Source organism: Ranitomeya variabilis, chromosome 6 (genome assembly GCF_051348905.1).
Source record: "Ranitomeya variabilis isolate aRanVar5 chromosome 6, aRanVar5.hap1, whole genome shotgun sequence".
In the NCBI taxonomy this organism is placed as follows: domain Eukaryota; kingdom Metazoa; phylum Chordata; class Amphibia; order Anura; family Dendrobatidae; genus Ranitomeya; species Ranitomeya variabilis.
In genome coordinates, this window is record NC_135237.1 from 514,449,536 (window position 1) to 514,465,649 (window position 16,114).

Below are 16,114 nucleotides of genomic sequence, written 5' to 3' on the forward strand. Positions count from 1 at the left end.
GAGCAGACAGCCATTTACATGCATTAGTTTGGTCTAAGTGGGACCTGCCTAGCACATTCTGTAATTAATCCAATTGGACCTGAGGTTTATGGGGAAATGACAATATAGGCCACAATTGCACGCATGTACACCAAAAAAAAAACAAAAAAAAAAAAAAAACACACACACCTCACGTTTGTGCGAACTTAGCCTTAGGCTATAGTCTTGGTGAGAATTGTGGAAAAAAAACTTAATGTAGTTTTATCTTAAAAAAATAAATGAAAAAACCAAGCCAAACACCACAGTAATTAAGGTTTTTTTTTTTCCTTCATGCCCTGCCTGTGAAAAACAGTCAGAGGTCAACGTGACCTCTACTATAGGACTTCAATTTCTTGCAGAGGTTTTTTGTTATAGTCCATGTGAATTTCTGCTCGCAGAATCCCTATGGCCAGAGATTCTTCCCTGAAGGTTTTTCTATCCATAGAGTCCAACGGATGCAAGTGCATGGCTCCGTTCACACTACTACTAACAAAGTTTCAGAAACGACAGATCAGTTCGGAAATGCCACGTCTTAAAAACATTTAAAATAGGATCCTAATTCTGGAAGTTATTAAAATACTTACTGGCTTTCCAGTGCTGCTCGGCTCCTCTTCTGGCCCACATGACTAAAAAGCTGACTTAGGCTACTTTCACACTAGCGTCGGGTAACGTCCGTCGCAATGCGTCGTTTTGGAGAAAACGCATCCTGCAAATTTGCCCGCAGGATGCGTTTTTTCTCCATACACCTGCATTAGCGACGCATTGCGACGGATTGCCACACGTTGCATCTGTCGTGCGACGGATGCGTCGTGCTTTGGCGGACCGTCGGCACAAAAAGTTCCATGTAACTTTTTTTGTGCGTCGTGTGCCATTTTTGACCGTGCATGTGCGGCCGAAACTCCGCCCCCTCCTCCCCGGACATTACAATGGGGCAGAGGATGCGTTGTTAAACTGCATCCGCTGCCCACGTTGCGCTAAATTAACACACTGTCCGTCGGGCCGACGGTTTGCGACGGCCCGTACCGACGGATTAGTGTGAAAGTAGCCTAACTGGCTGTGTGGAGCCGAGTTGCTTTCTTGATTAAAGTCTATGGAGCCCAGTATGGAGTCTTATATTTGCCTAGTATAAGATAACACTAATCCACACAGTGTGAGCTGTCAAAGCTTAAAAAGCAGTCATGTGGGTGAGAAGAGGACCAGAGCGGCTCTGGAAACCTAGGAAGATGGTGATTGTGTATATGATATATATCAAAATATTTACCAATTAGAAGGGATTATGGGGAGAGAAAAAAAAAATGGATTAATGAGACATTTTGCCTGCAGATATTGGAACTCTGGTTTCTTTCTCATCTGGGCCGGGTTCCGTTCAGAGGACCACTAACAAATCAAAAACTGCTTGGAAAAATCACATTCAATGGGCAAATCCTTCCACACACATTGTGTAACAATAAACCATGTGCTAGATAAACTTGTCTTACATTTACACAAGCATCACAAAGACAAGGCAAGGTTATTGGACTACTGGAGAACAGAGAACCCAATGGAAAAGAGCAGGGAGCAACCAGTCAGATCACTTGTTTAATTTTCCATACTTCACAGAGAAGGAAAACATACAAAATGGCAACGTATTACGGAGAGGATGTCCGTCAGAAGCAATATTCACAAAAGGAGAATCTCTTATACAAAGTAAAACAGAACACTGAACGTTTCTTCTGTCAGATTCATAGAACAGGAAAAAAAAAATTCTTAAAAATAAAATTGGGATGTACAAGTCCTAAATAGACTTGTCAGTGGTGTAGCACAACTAGGGTTGTTCGTCTGTATGTGCAACTCATTCACAAGAGCAAGAACATTGAAATGAGGAAGGGATCAATAGCAGCTCAAGTGAAAGCCACCATATTACCAAGGACAGATGGCCTGAGGAACAATTCTATCCATTCCCAAGTACTTGACACTTAACATAAATCTGCAAATAGATCTATATTTTCATAGAAATACATGAAAATGTCACGCTCGGGAAACACACTGGCCAGTCCATGCCTTGCGGACCAATTTATACGGTCATCTGACAATTGTCACTAAATTCACCATGGTCAGCCATCATGGTTACCTTGCGTTCACACATTGCAGCTGAAGGGTGATTTGCCACGGTTTTCCAAAATAGACCGCAATAAGATGGCAGCCGCAGCATGTAGACGTGCACACAGTGTACTTGATGAGAATTTTCTGTGCAGATTTCCACATGGAAAATCCACAGCATGAAATCTCATTTACGTGGCTGGTACTGTAACTTGGGCAATTTTGTAGAGGATTGGCTTTGCAAAATCTACTAGCATGTGAAAAGTTGGTTCAGACCAAAGCCATCTGTCCCCCACTCCACTGTAGGCGGGTCAGCCCTTGCCATGCACTGAATGACACTGACTAAGGCTACTTTCACACTTCTGTCGGTACGGGGCCATTGCAAACCGTCGGCCCGACGGACGTTGTGCTAAACAGCACAACGTGGGCAGCGGATGCAGTCTTACGACGCATCCGCTGCCCATTGTGATGAGCGGGGAGGAGGGGGCGTTTTTCCTGCCGCGCATGCGCGGTCGGAAAAAGCGGAACCGACGGACAAAAAAGAAAAAAAAAAAAACACGTTACATTGAACTTTTTTTGTGCGTCACAGCCGCCAAAACACGACGCATCCGTCGCACCACGGATGCGACGTGTAGCCATACTTTTTGTTCTTCGAGAAGTCGCTGGCGAAGGTGTCAAAGACTTCTACAAGAATAAAAAAAAAAAAAAAAAAAAGAAGATAGGCATTTGCATTAAACATATGTGATGCTCATAGCCTTAAAGCGCCTTAATGCTAATACGTCTTAACTGACCTGAGATATTAGAGAATAACCTCCCGATACAGGTGACAAACCAGCAGCTGTACACTATAGCTGACAACTTGCCGCATCAGCCACGATCAGTGCTGGTACCGTCCAAATCTGTTTAACCCCTTAGATGCTGCTGTCAATAGTGACTACATCATATAAATGGTTAACAGAGTGTGGGGGCTTCCTCTTAATCCCAATTGGTGCCCTCAGATCATGAGTGTATGGCCCTGATGTTTGCCATGGCAGTTCACGACCAAATAGCGGCCTTAGAGTGACGGCTGTTGTAACCTGTTCAGAAGTTAGCGACATTTAAGTGGTAAAAATACACATTTTCATTTCTGTCATACCACTTTGCATTAATTCCTGAAAAGCACCTGAAAGGTTAATAAACTACCTGACAACAGTTTTCAGTATGTCAGGGGGTTCTGTTTTTAAAATGATATTACGTTTTGGATTTCTCAATATACAGGACCCCTAAAGACATTTCAAACCTGGATAGGTCCCTAAAAAAATAAATTTTGTAAATTTCCTTGAAAAAAAATGATATTACTGCTCCATTTTTAAAACCTCCTAAAATGCTAAGAAAATAAAACAACATTTTACAAATGGTGCTGATGTAAAGCAGACAGGAGGAAAATGTTATTTATTAATGTTTTGCTGTGGTATGACTATCTGGATTAAAGGGATAATCATTCAAATTTGAATATTGCTATTTTTTTTTTTACATTTCTCAAATTTCTGATATTTTTTATAAATAAACAAAACATATCGACCTAAATTTACCATTATCATAAAGTATAATGTGTCACAAAAAAAAAAACAATCTCAAAATCACTGGGATTTGTTGAAGTGTTTCAAGAGTTATTACCACATAAAGTGACACTGGTCAGATTTAAAAAAATTTTGCTCCGTCACTAAGGGGTTAGTCATCCGTCAGGGGAGAGTCTGGTATTCCCCATACAACTATGAACCAGACCTAATAAATTTGTCTTCAGGCATACGTCGTACGAGTTGGGAGATATGTAAAAAAAAAATGCATGCAAGAGTGTGCCATAAAGCTTTTTTCCCAAAAAAAGGCCAGATTTATTAAAACTGGCACTGATGAGGGCACTGTTGAAATTAGATGCCCCCAATTCAATGAGTCTCCACCAAAGATTTAAGTTAGTCTGGGACTCTAGTACATTTCTTGCCTAAGTTTACAACACTTTAGTGGCTCAAATTTTTGAAGAGTTTTTCAGGACACGTTTGACACACCCCATCCAAGCTCTGCTCAATTTGGCAGAGCCATTGTAAAAAATTGTTGCCAAACTTTGAAATGTCACAAACATATAATCAATCTGCTTTTACACAAGCAAAAAGACCCTGATGAATCGGACTTCGTGTATTTAGTATTTTCTAAACTAACTTCTAAATATGGTACAGACTATATTGAACTGTACTGCTATATGTCTCATTAAAGGGAACCTATCACCCCGTTTTTTAAAAATTAGATAAAATAGTGTGAAATAGGGGCAGAGCTGGGCTTTACATTAGTGCCTTTTCGGTGCCTTTACACCCCCGTTAGGCTGCCGAAATACCTTTGTGAAGTGGCCGTTTTGTCCTGTCACTCAAGTTGGTCAGGTCGGATGGGCGTGGTCACAGCGCTGTTTCTCCCCCAGATCAGGCTCATCATTACGTTGGTGGCGTAGTGGTGTGCGCATGTCCAAAGAGAAGATCCACTGCCCAGGAGATTCAAAACAGCGCGGTCTTCGCTATTCGCCGTTTACCGGTGGGCGCGGCCATCTTTCCTGTGGCTGCGCGTGCGCAGATGGAGCGCTCTGCTGCCCGGGGCTTCAGGAAAATGGCCGCCGCGATCTCCATCTGCGCACGTGCGGAATCCCGCGGCCATTTTCCTGAAGCCCCGGGCAGCAGAGCGCTCCATCTGCGCACGCGCGGCCACAGGAAAGATGGCCGCGCCCACCGGTAAACGGCGAATAGCGAAGACCGCGCTGTTTTGAATCTCCTGGGCAGTGGATCTTCTCTTTGGACATGCGCACACCACTACGCCACCAACGTAATGATGAGCCTGATCTGGGGGAGAAACAGCGCTGTGACCACGCCCATCCGACCTGACCAACTTGAGTGACAGGACAAAACGGCCACTTCACAAAGGTATTTCGGCAGCCTAACGGGGGTGTAAAGGCACCGAAAAGGCACTAATGTAAAGCCCAGCTCTGCCCCTATTTCACACTATTTTTATCTAATTTTTAAAAAACGGGGTGATAGGTTCCCTTTAAAACAGTGGAGCAGGAGAGAAAAAAAAGTGCCATTAATTCCACAGCGCTTTAAAGACATCATCATCATCACTGTCTCCATTGGGGCTCAATCTAGATCCCCTATTAGTACGCCTTTATAGTGTGGGAAGGAAGCAAAGAACTCGGAGGAAACCCACAGACTTCTTGCAGATGTTGCTGGAGCGCCCCCAGACGCAGGGCAGTGGGGTACTCTGTACCGGGTCCCTCGGTCTCGGTTCTGGGGATGTCACAGTGGCCCGACCCGGCCCGTGGCCCTGCTAAGGGGCGCACAATTAAAGGTGGAAATCAGTGGCCTTCCTACCAGCGCCTGTGTGTTGTAGTACCTCCCTGCTGAGCACCACGGGATAGTCCTCACAACTGTCGTGTATGCTTCTGTTCTCTCTCTCCGTCCCCCAGATGATATGGATAGGATGCACCCGTATGATGGGGTAGGCCTGGAGTTATTTTATGGGGACCCTAGAGACGCCCCCTCCCACAATTTGCCTCCGTTGTCTTCATTAGGTGTAAAAGGTGAGACAGCCAACTTGGAATTAACTGCCCTGCCGTAGTTCAGAGTAATGCGTAGAGCAAATCACTCCCTCGGCGTTCCGGCCGCCGGCTACGTGCCTCAGAAGGATGTTGCCGATCTTAAGGCAGGACTCCTCCTGGTGTCATCTCCTTGTGCTGTGATCTCGTTTCTCACTTCTCCACAATATACTTCGCTTCTTGTCCTTTCTTAGGACATGTGGGGGTTGCCTGGTTGCTAGGGAATCCCCACATGTATTTATGCTGGCTAACAGATGTAAATCATTCAGCTGGGGCAAGAAAAACTAAATCTCCGAGCACTAAAAAAATACTCGGAGGACCCCTGAGTGTGCTCGAGAAATCTCGAGTAACGAGTATATTCGCTCATCACTAGTAATATGCTTCTATATACACCTGAACTGAAAAGAAAAGCTACTCAGATGAATTAACAGAGCAGAATACCTTGCCCTGTACAAACATAGCTTTAGGTTGTCAGTCGACTGTACCCATCTTAATCTAATGTGCATGTGGGACTTTAAGATGGCTACACCTTAGACAAAACATGCAACGTATGATCCCTGGAGGTTTAACCACCATCAAAACACACATTTACCATCCATCCTTTGAATAGGTAATAAAGCTTGTGTATTGGTCTACCCCTGTCAGGCTTCGTTCCCACAATGAGCTTTTGGCGAGTTCTTGAGGTTGCAGAATTTCTGCACCCATTATGTAAATTAGGCTACTTGGGTTTACGTGGATGCCACAGAGCAGAGGAGGAGGAGGACAAATTGTTAACTTAACCAACAAATATTTGGTTAAGGCAAGTGTAAGTGGTGAAGCAAACGGTGGAAGGACCGCAAGTTATCGATGAGTCACTGCACACCCGTTACACTGGCTGCATTCGTGTCCTGAAGCAAGGAACCATGTACTGCAAGTCTACACTGGAAGGCATAGCTGACGTGAATGGCCCTCTTCAATGGCCTGGTCGTCTCAGCTCTGTTCCCTCATCTCGGATCTCTTAGCTCTAGTCTCCGGTAAAGACTATCCAGCTCCGGTCACTCCCCAAATTTTGGTTACTCAATGCAGCTTTAATTTGCTGGTCTGCTACAGGTTCAGGTGCTGACTCATCCCCTTTACTGCCCTCCTGTCCCTTTTAAAATTACTAAAAGCACAACATATGTTGCTTGGCCTAGGGTCTCCTCCAATCTCTTCCTCTCAGGAACCAGGCCCTTCATGAGGCTGTTTCTGCTGACGCATTTTTTTCCTACTTTTTCTTGTCCTATAATTTCAGCCAGTAGATAGTGGTGCTGCATTGTGGACCTTCTGTCACACTAACTGTGGAAGTTTTCCATTTGTCCATTTCCTTACATGTGGTAACTGCAGGCTTACCACCATCAAGAACCCAAAATACACATTTACCATCAATCCTTTGATTAGGTGAAACGTTCTCACAATGAGCTTTTGGTGAATTTTTGATGATACAGAATCTCTGCATCCATTACGTAAATTAGGTTACTTTTTTTTTTTTTTTTTTATTCCATTGCGTTTTCGATGCTTTTTTTGTAATACTTCCTGGTGTTTGGCTTTGACAAAACTTTATTAACAGTTAGGTGTTTTAGAGGAGGCTCAGATGCGGAAATGCACTAAAAACACATGTGCGCTTTTTACCTGTGGATTCTCCGTAAAGACGCTGCATTTTCGACTTAGCAAAAAAAAAAGAGTCAGAAACTCATCAAAAACTCATCTTGGAAACGCAACCCGAGTCTGTCCTATGTACCACCCCACATCTGATTTGCTTCTACACATCCTCCACAACAAAAGGTCCACCAACCAACGCTGGTAACATTCCCTTGTCTCAGAATTCAATCTCATCTACCTGAAAGGAACAGTAATATTTTTACATGTATTCTAGTAACTATTATACATTGACAGATCAGTGAATTTGACTCATCATTTATTCCGCCACACCCAAGAGATTCCATAAAAGCTAGATAAAAGCTTTCCGCTCCTACACTGTACATTATGTGCGCAAGAGGAGGAAAAAAAAAAAAAGCGCTAAGATCACCGTATGCATAGTATTAGGCAATGTGCACATGGAGTCTTTTTGTTGAGTTCTTGGATAATAAACTCAAAAGTTTTAGAGGAGTTTTGAGATTTGGAGAGTTTCCACTCAGTGTCTGCTCCAAAAACTGTTTCTATATAGCCTTCATATAAAAAGACACAAACATTTAGTCTGCCTGGTCTCCATCCTTTACGGAGCAAAGTCGTAGAGGTTTCTGAAACAGTAAGAAGCTTCATCCCCAAACTTTTATCACATGCATAATAGTTGAAGAAAGTAAAAACCAAATAGATACCAGGGACTGCACTGTGGCTCAATGGTTAGCACTGCATGGTGGCTCAGTGGTTAATGCTGGGGTCCAGGGTTCAAATCCCCCCCATGTTTGTGTGGGTTTCATCCGGGCTCCCCTGTTTCCTCCCTCACTCCAAAGACATGGTAGGGAATGTAGATTACGAGCCCCGATGGGGACAATGCTGATAATGTCTGTAAAGTGCTGTAGAATTAATGGTGCTATAAGTAACTAAAATGAATAGCTCCTATAAAAAAAAAAAATTATAATTCCTCCCTCCATGAGGTAACAGGCACACAGGTCTTTCAAGTTGTCATGAAAGGATATTCCAACAAGACTACAGTGTAAAGTTTAAAACTGTTGTTTTCCTCCTTTATTCAGATGTCCTAGAAGGACAATAAAAAGAACCAAATGAACAGGTTTGCTGGAGTCGCCTCTGCATAACGCTGGCATCAGCTACAGATAAAAGAACAGTCCTCTTTTGTGTCAGTCGCGTTTTCAGAACGTAAAACTCATTCTAACACTACGCCAAGCGAAGAAACCAGTCATGCTTGTCAAACCCGCTCTGACCATCTCACTTTTTGATGCACCTGCCTGAACGGCCAGAGCCAGGGAAATAGAGCCATGGTGTATTTCTCCACGTGGCCGTCTCTGGTTACTGACAATTCTCTCCAGATATACCTAGATATTTACCAGGTGGGCAAAGAGAAGAGGAGAGGAGAAGGGGCACAGCTATAAGGACAAGTCTGCAGTCGCTTCAGGTTGCTGGTACCCGAGTGGGCCTAAAATATATAATACCGTGTATATGTGTGTGTTACAGATTCTGCATTTATGTCCAGGACCAAAATAGTAAATTTCACCAAGTCTGGGTTCTGAGACCCTCATGGAAGACCCCAGACTCAAGACACTGCTGTGATGCGCTCACTCTTTCAGAAGCCTGTGCAAAGATTGAGGAAGGAGCATATATGCTATTCTAATAATATACATATACATATATACTTATACATACAATATAAACTACTCCTGACCACCCAGATTATGTGCATACATCAGCTTTACAGAAATTTAGTGTGAAGGCTGGGTATGCATGGCGTCATGTATCGCATGGGATATGTTGCGTGCCACTTCGACAGAAAATCCAACATATGTGGAAACCTTTGACTGTCTCAGTATGTTGCAGGTTGCAACACTACAATATAGGTAATCCGTACATCCATTGTTTCTTTGTGTCGCTGCTATTTGTGTCACACAACAAGTTGCCATGTAGCCTAAAACTTGCTGTATCAAGTATTAAATCGATACTTGTAAGTAGTAAGCCTCCTTTATCATACACTGGGTCAGGATATTGCTATAAAAAACAATCAGAATTACAAAATAAGGAAACCTATTCACACAAACCCTGTAATGGTGAAACACCTGATTAGCGTTTCGCCTCACTTGATCAGGGGGAATACAGTCTCAGTAGTAAAATCATACTGACTGGTTCCCCTTGTAAGTTCCACAAATGGTCCTAAAAATGGGGCTGTGTATATATGTATATATACACACACGTTGGATTTTCTGTCGAAGTGGCACACAACATATCCCATGCGATACATGACGCCATGCATACCCAGCCTTCACACTAAATTTCTGTAAAGCTGATGTATGCACATAATCTGGGTGGTCAGGAGTAGTTAGTATGTATGTATGTATGTATGTATGTATGTATGTATGTATGTATGTATGTATGTATGTATGTATGTATGTATGTATGTATGTATGTATGTATGTATGTATGTATGTATGTATGTATATATATATATATATATATATATATATATATATATATATATATAGTACAGACCAAAAGTTTGGACACACCTTCTCATTTAAAGATTTTTCTGTATTTTCATGACTATGAAAATTGTACATTCACACTGAAGGCATCAAAACTATGAATTAACACATGTGGAATTATATACTTAAAAAAGTGTGTAACAACTGAAATTCTATCTTATATCCTAGGTTCTTCAAAGTAGCCACCTTTTGCTTTGATGACTGCTTTGCACACTCTTGGCATCGAGAGAATCAAGAAAAGAACACAAAATTGCAAAATTGGGAGCAAAAAAGGCTCTCAAGCAAAACCAAACTATATCTACAGTATATATTAGTCCAAATTATTTATTTTTGTATAGTGTAATGGTGCGTTTTCTTAAGTGCAATAGTCCTGAATCGGACACCAATCATTGGCTCTCCTATAGGTGCTTGTTTGTTCATAGCTTGGCATCCTGAAACACGGCTGGATAGCTACTAGAATAGTAGTATAACTACAAGACTGAGATCACTTATTGTGAGTCAGTGCTGAGAAATTGTGCTTGGAAGCCACATGTAAATCATCTCAGAAGCGCATATGGAGAGTGTCTGTGCCGTCTATAGTGCGCCGACACAACCCCAATGCAATTTCAGGTTAATCTGCATGTGGCTTCAAAGCACAATTTCTCAGCGATGGCACAACAGGGAACTAGAAGTCTGATATCAGTTTTACTCTTGTACTATGACCTATGCAGCCATACGATTAATTTCAGGAGAAAAAAAAAATAAAAATTCTCCTGACAGGTTGCCTCCGAATGCATTTTCTAGGTCTTTGATATTGAAAGCCTATGCATCGTACTTTACATGGAACACACCTATAATTTACAAAAAATTGCCAGAATAAGGTAAATAGTTTTGCAAGGAATGTTTAAAAGTATAGACAGTTCAGACATGAAATCAGTTCTGCTGGCTATATAGCGTACATTACATATCAGAAAGGACCTAATGGCGAGATCTGAGAAGGGCAGAAAGTGGAAGTAATTGACATATGAGCAATGCTACAATAAAGTCTAGAAGGACTGTCGACAACATGATAAGACGACACAATGACAACAAGGATCTGTTCATTGTGGGGTCAATATCACCGTCAGGAATTCTATAAATCATGCAAATAGGGATGCAAAAAGAAAAAAAATAGTTACTCACCGATAACGGTGTTTCTCTGAGCCCATGACGGCACCACGGAGAGAGGGGATCCGCCCACCAAGGACAGGAAACCTACAGATAAAAAGGCGGTACCTCTCTCCTGCATCAGTTGTTTACTAGAGAACGATGGGAGACTATGAACAGAGACTTGCTTTAAACATTATCTAAATACTTATCATGAGATACCGCGTGACTATTATACTATTAACATAAGGCACTATATTAATGTGCACACCCAGGAAGTGAAGGGAGGGAATGTACGGGTGCCGTCATGGGCTCAGAGAAACACCGTTATCGGTGAGTAACTACTATTTTCTCTGACGCCCATGACGGCACCACGGAGAGAATTGCAGAGATTTGTACATTAGGGAGGGACCACCGCTTCCAGAACCCTTTTACCAAAGGTAAGGTCCGAAGAGGAGGTAAGGTCCAATCTATAGTGCCTATAGAAAGTGGACGGTGAAGACCAGGTAGCAGCTTTACATATCTGCTCAATAGAAGCTCCGGCCTTCTCCGCCCAAGAGGTTGCCACTGCTCTTGTCGAGTGTGCCTTGATTTTTCCCGGAACGGGTACGCCACTCGCTGAGTATGACAGGCTGATGGCTTCTGTAATCCATCTTGCCAGGGTGCCTTTAGATGCTTTCTTCCCCTTCCGGGGACCCTGGAAACACACAAAGAGAGGAATCCTCCCTACTCTCCCTAGTGGCTTCTATGTAACGTATCAGACATCTCCTTACATCTAATGTATGCAACGCCTCTTCCTCTTTGTTTTTGGGGTTAGGACAGAAAGGGCAGAGATATTTCCTGTGTTCTGTGAAAACGGGATGCCACTTTTGGGAGATATGCAGGGTCCATTTTTAGGATGACCCTATCATCCAGGATTTGCGTGAAAAGGGGGTTGGCGGAAAGGGCTTGGATATCACTGACCCTACGTGCGGAAGTAAGTGCAACTAGCAGGGAAGTTTTCAGGGATAAGATTTTTACTGAAGCATCCGCTAAAGGTTCAAAGGGAGGTTTAGATAATGCCCTAAGAACTAAATTTAAATCCCACTGAGGGGTAGATTTCACGGGTAGAGGCCTTGATCTACCGGCTGCTTTGATGAATCTTGATATCCATCGGTTCCCTGCTAGGTCATAGTTGAACAGAGCTCCTAGAGCCGCTACGTGAACTTTTAAGGTGTTTGTGGCCAGACCCAACTCTAATCCATTCTGCAGAAACTCCAGAATGGCATTAAGAGGGACGCCCTCCCCAATTTTGGAGCCTGAAGATGAGAGAAATTTTTTCCAAACTTTCCCGTATTGTTTGGTTGTAACGGGCTTCCTACTTTGTAATAGTGTAGATACTAGCCCCGGAGAAAACCCCCTGTTTTTTAGTAGCTCCCTTTCAAATGCCAAGCTGTCAAGTGCAAACTTGCCACCTGAGGATGATGAACTGGGCCTTGGGAGAGAAGGTTCGGGAGATCCGGCAGAACCCATGGATTGGAGATGGACATTCTCATCATCCAGGAAAACCAAGGCCTTTTTGGCCAGAAGGGGGCAATCAAGATTATGTGAGCCCCGTCCTCCCGAATCTTCCTCAGTACCGCTGGAATCAGAGCAATAGGGGGAAATGCATACGCTAGTTGATGGTTCCAGGGTATCAGGAACGCATCCAGGGAAACTGGGTTCCCCCACGGTGTTATTGAGCAAAAAGTATTCACTTTTTTGTTCAGATGGTTTGCGAAGAGGTCTATGCTTGGTGAGCCCCATTTTACCGAGATTTGATTGAACACCGACTGACTTAGCTCCCATTCCCCTTGCCTCAAGCGGGAGCGACTTAAGTAGTCTGCTCTGAAATTGTCTACTCCCTTTATGTGCAGGCCTGATAGAGATTGAAAGTTGCTTTCGGCTATGTGGAAGATTGAGCTGGTTATCTCCATCAGACTCCGAGAACGGGTACCCCCTTGGTGATTCAGATATGCTATCACCACTTTGTTGTCTGACATGATTCTGTCATGGTGAGACCGAAGGGGCCCCAGGAACTCTAAGAGTGCAAATTTGACTGCCAACAGTTCTTTCATATTGGAGGACGCTTTTTTCAGATATGGAGCCCAATTCCCCTGAGCTAACAGGTCGTTCAGGTGAGCCCCCCACCCGCTGGGACTCGTGTCCGTTGTCACTACCCGAGATACAGGAGTCACCCACGGGATTCCCTGAGAAAGATTGCTTAGCAATGTCCACCAGCCTAGAGACCGAATTGTGTTTAGCGACAAAACGAGCTGACCTTCTAAATTCCCTTTTAGAGAGACTTCCTCTGACAAGATTTGCCATTGAAGTTCCCTTGAGTGTAAGTGAGCCCATTGGACTCCCGGGATGCAGGCCGTCATGGATCCCAGGAGGGACATCGCTTGGCGCAGTGTTATGGAGGGATTGTCTCGCCTTCTGGACACCAGATTTATGATGTTCTGTATTTTTTCCCCTGGAAGGCGACATTCTTGTTTTATAGAGTCTAGAGTGAGACCCAGGTACTCCTGGATCTGGCAGGGTAACAATCTGGATTTCGTTAGGTTTATTAACCAACCTAGTTCTTCCAGAGAATGTCTGATTGTTTTTAGCTGTTCCTCGCAGTGTTGTGGAGAGGAACCTATTATCAAAAAGTCGTCGAGGTATGGTACTATCAGGGTATCCTTCTCCCTCAGGTGAGCCATTACCTCTGCAACTATTTTTGTGAAGACCCGCGGAGCTATAGCCAACCCGAAGGGTAGGGCTAAGAATTGAAAATGGTATACCACTCCCCTTATATAGACCGCTATTCTGAGGAATTTCTGATGATTTTCGTGAATAGGGACGTGGTAGTAGGCGTCCCTTAGATCCAGGACTACCATGAAACAGTGGAAACAACATCTTTATTGAGGTTTTTATTGTCTCCATCTTGAACGGCTGGATTTCTAAGAATTTGTTTAACTCTTTCAGATTCACAATAGTTCTGAATGAACCGTCCGGCTTCTTCCTCAGGAACAGAGGGGAGTAGCACCCTTGACCTCTTTCTTGTAGGGGAACTTCCATGAGAACCCCTTTGTTTACCAGTCCCATGACTTCTTTTTCTAATGCCAGCTGCTCTTCCTCCGAAGATCTTAGAGAAGTCGTCCTGAACGAGGGGTGAGGGGGTTTTTGAAATTTCAATTTTAGTCCGGATCTTACTATGTTCAAAACCCAAGGACTGTTGGTAATCTTTTCCCAGGCTGAGGCGAAGAGGGCAAGTCTTCCCCCCCACCTGGGGCAAGCATTCATTGTGCGGGTTTTTTATTGTCGTTAGGGTTTTTGTTGAAGATGAAACCCTTGTTTTTGTTTCGCTTGTCGTCCCACCTATCCTGGTTTTTTCCTGGCTTCCTTCGGAAGAACCTCTTGCTCCGAAAGGGCCTTCTGTATGAAGGGAAGCCCAGGGAGGGAAAAGATTTCTTTTTATCCCCTGCTTTTTCTAGTATGTCATCTAGAGTGGGCCCGAATAGGAACTCTCCTTCACAGGGAATTGTACATAATTTAGACTTGGTCTGGAGGTCTCCAGGCCAACATTTTAGCCAGAGGGCCCGCCTTGCGGCATTAGAAAACACCGCCGACCTAGCTGATAATTTGATTGAGTCCGCCGAGGCGTCTGCTAAGAAGGCGGCAGCTCCCTGCATAACGGTCAACATTTTTAGAATTGAGTCTCGGGAAGACCTGTTTTTGAGTTGGCTTTCCAATTGGTCTAGCCAAACCATCAGGGAGCGGGATGTACAAGCGGCAGCGACTGCTGGTTTACGGCCTCCACCAGCCGCTTCCCATGAACCTCTGAGGAAACCATCTGCTTTCTTGTCCATTGGATCTTTCAAGACCCCCATGTCCTCAAACGGAAGGGCATATTTTTTGGATGCCTTGGCGATTGCCACATCCAGTTTAGGTGCCTTATCCCAGTAGGAACAGGACTGGTCATCGAACGGGTATTTCTTTTTTGGAGTGAGTAGCGACTTCCTCACAGGCTTTTTCCACTCTTTTTTAATCAAAGATTGGATTTTTTCATTGAGGGGAAAGGCCCTTCTCTTTTTCTGGTCAAGCCCTCCGAACATTATGTCTTGGACGGATCTTTTGGGGTGAGGATCTGCCAGCCCCATAGTGTTCCTAACGGCTTTAACAAGGCTATCAGTTTCTTCTATAGGAAAGCAACTACGGCCCCCCGAGTAAGATGATGATGATGATGATGAGGATGAGGAGGAAGAATTAGATGAGTCTGAATCCATATCTTCCCCTGAATCACCCGATTCAGGAGATGGAGATCTGTGTTTAGTCTTCCTTCTCTTTTTTCCCCCTTTGAGGGATTTAAAGGTTTCCTCCACCTGGACTTTAATCAGGTTTTTGAGATCTGCCGCAAACCCGGGAAGGCCTTCTGACACTGTCTGCTGAATACAAATACTGCACAGTCGTTTGTCCCATGAAGATGAAAGATCTTCTTTGCATAGGGCACATATGATATGTTTAGTTTTACTTGCGCTTTTTCCCTATGGTAAAAGACATAAAGATAGATTCTCACTATCGCTAACATTCACGGAGATCACTCACCACCTTATGGACCCATAAATACCGGTTGGGCACGATCCGTGTTTGCTTTAGAGCCGGACGCAATGCTGGATTCTTTGCTGCGTAGTGATCCAGAACGCCCTCCGGTAGAGCCTTGGTGCCCTTTCTGGGTCCGTCGCTGCTTCTGCTGCTGCGGTGTTGGTTGTGGAGATGCCCTGGGCAGGGGAGATACCTGCTCCACATCGCTCACTGGTGAGCATTGGCCAGACTCCATTTTAGAAGCACTTTTGCCCCCAGATGCCCCGCTTAAGATAGCGGTGGAAGGCGCCATTTTTTTTCTTGCGCATGGAATCCCGCGCAGATCGTCCGGGCACGAAATCCCGCGCCTGCGCATTTTCCAGCGGCCACGCAGGTGCTCTGGGCGGGGATCGCAGCGCTTGTGCGCACGCAAGCCCCTGCAGCTTGAAAACACGTCTGTTCCCGAGTGGGCGCAGATGGGGCAAGATGGCGGCGCACTTACTACACGCTGACTCCACGGAAACTCCCGGGAGCT

At 44.2% G+C, this 16,114-nt stretch overlaps 1 protein-coding gene across 5 annotated transcripts in view; it reads right to left on the reverse strand.

The window, feature by feature from the left end:
• Window positions 1-16,114, reverse strand: part of ESRP1 (epithelial splicing regulatory protein 1) — a 90,921-nt gene that overhangs the window by 48,676 nt on the left and 26,131 nt on the right. The window lies entirely within an intron of this gene.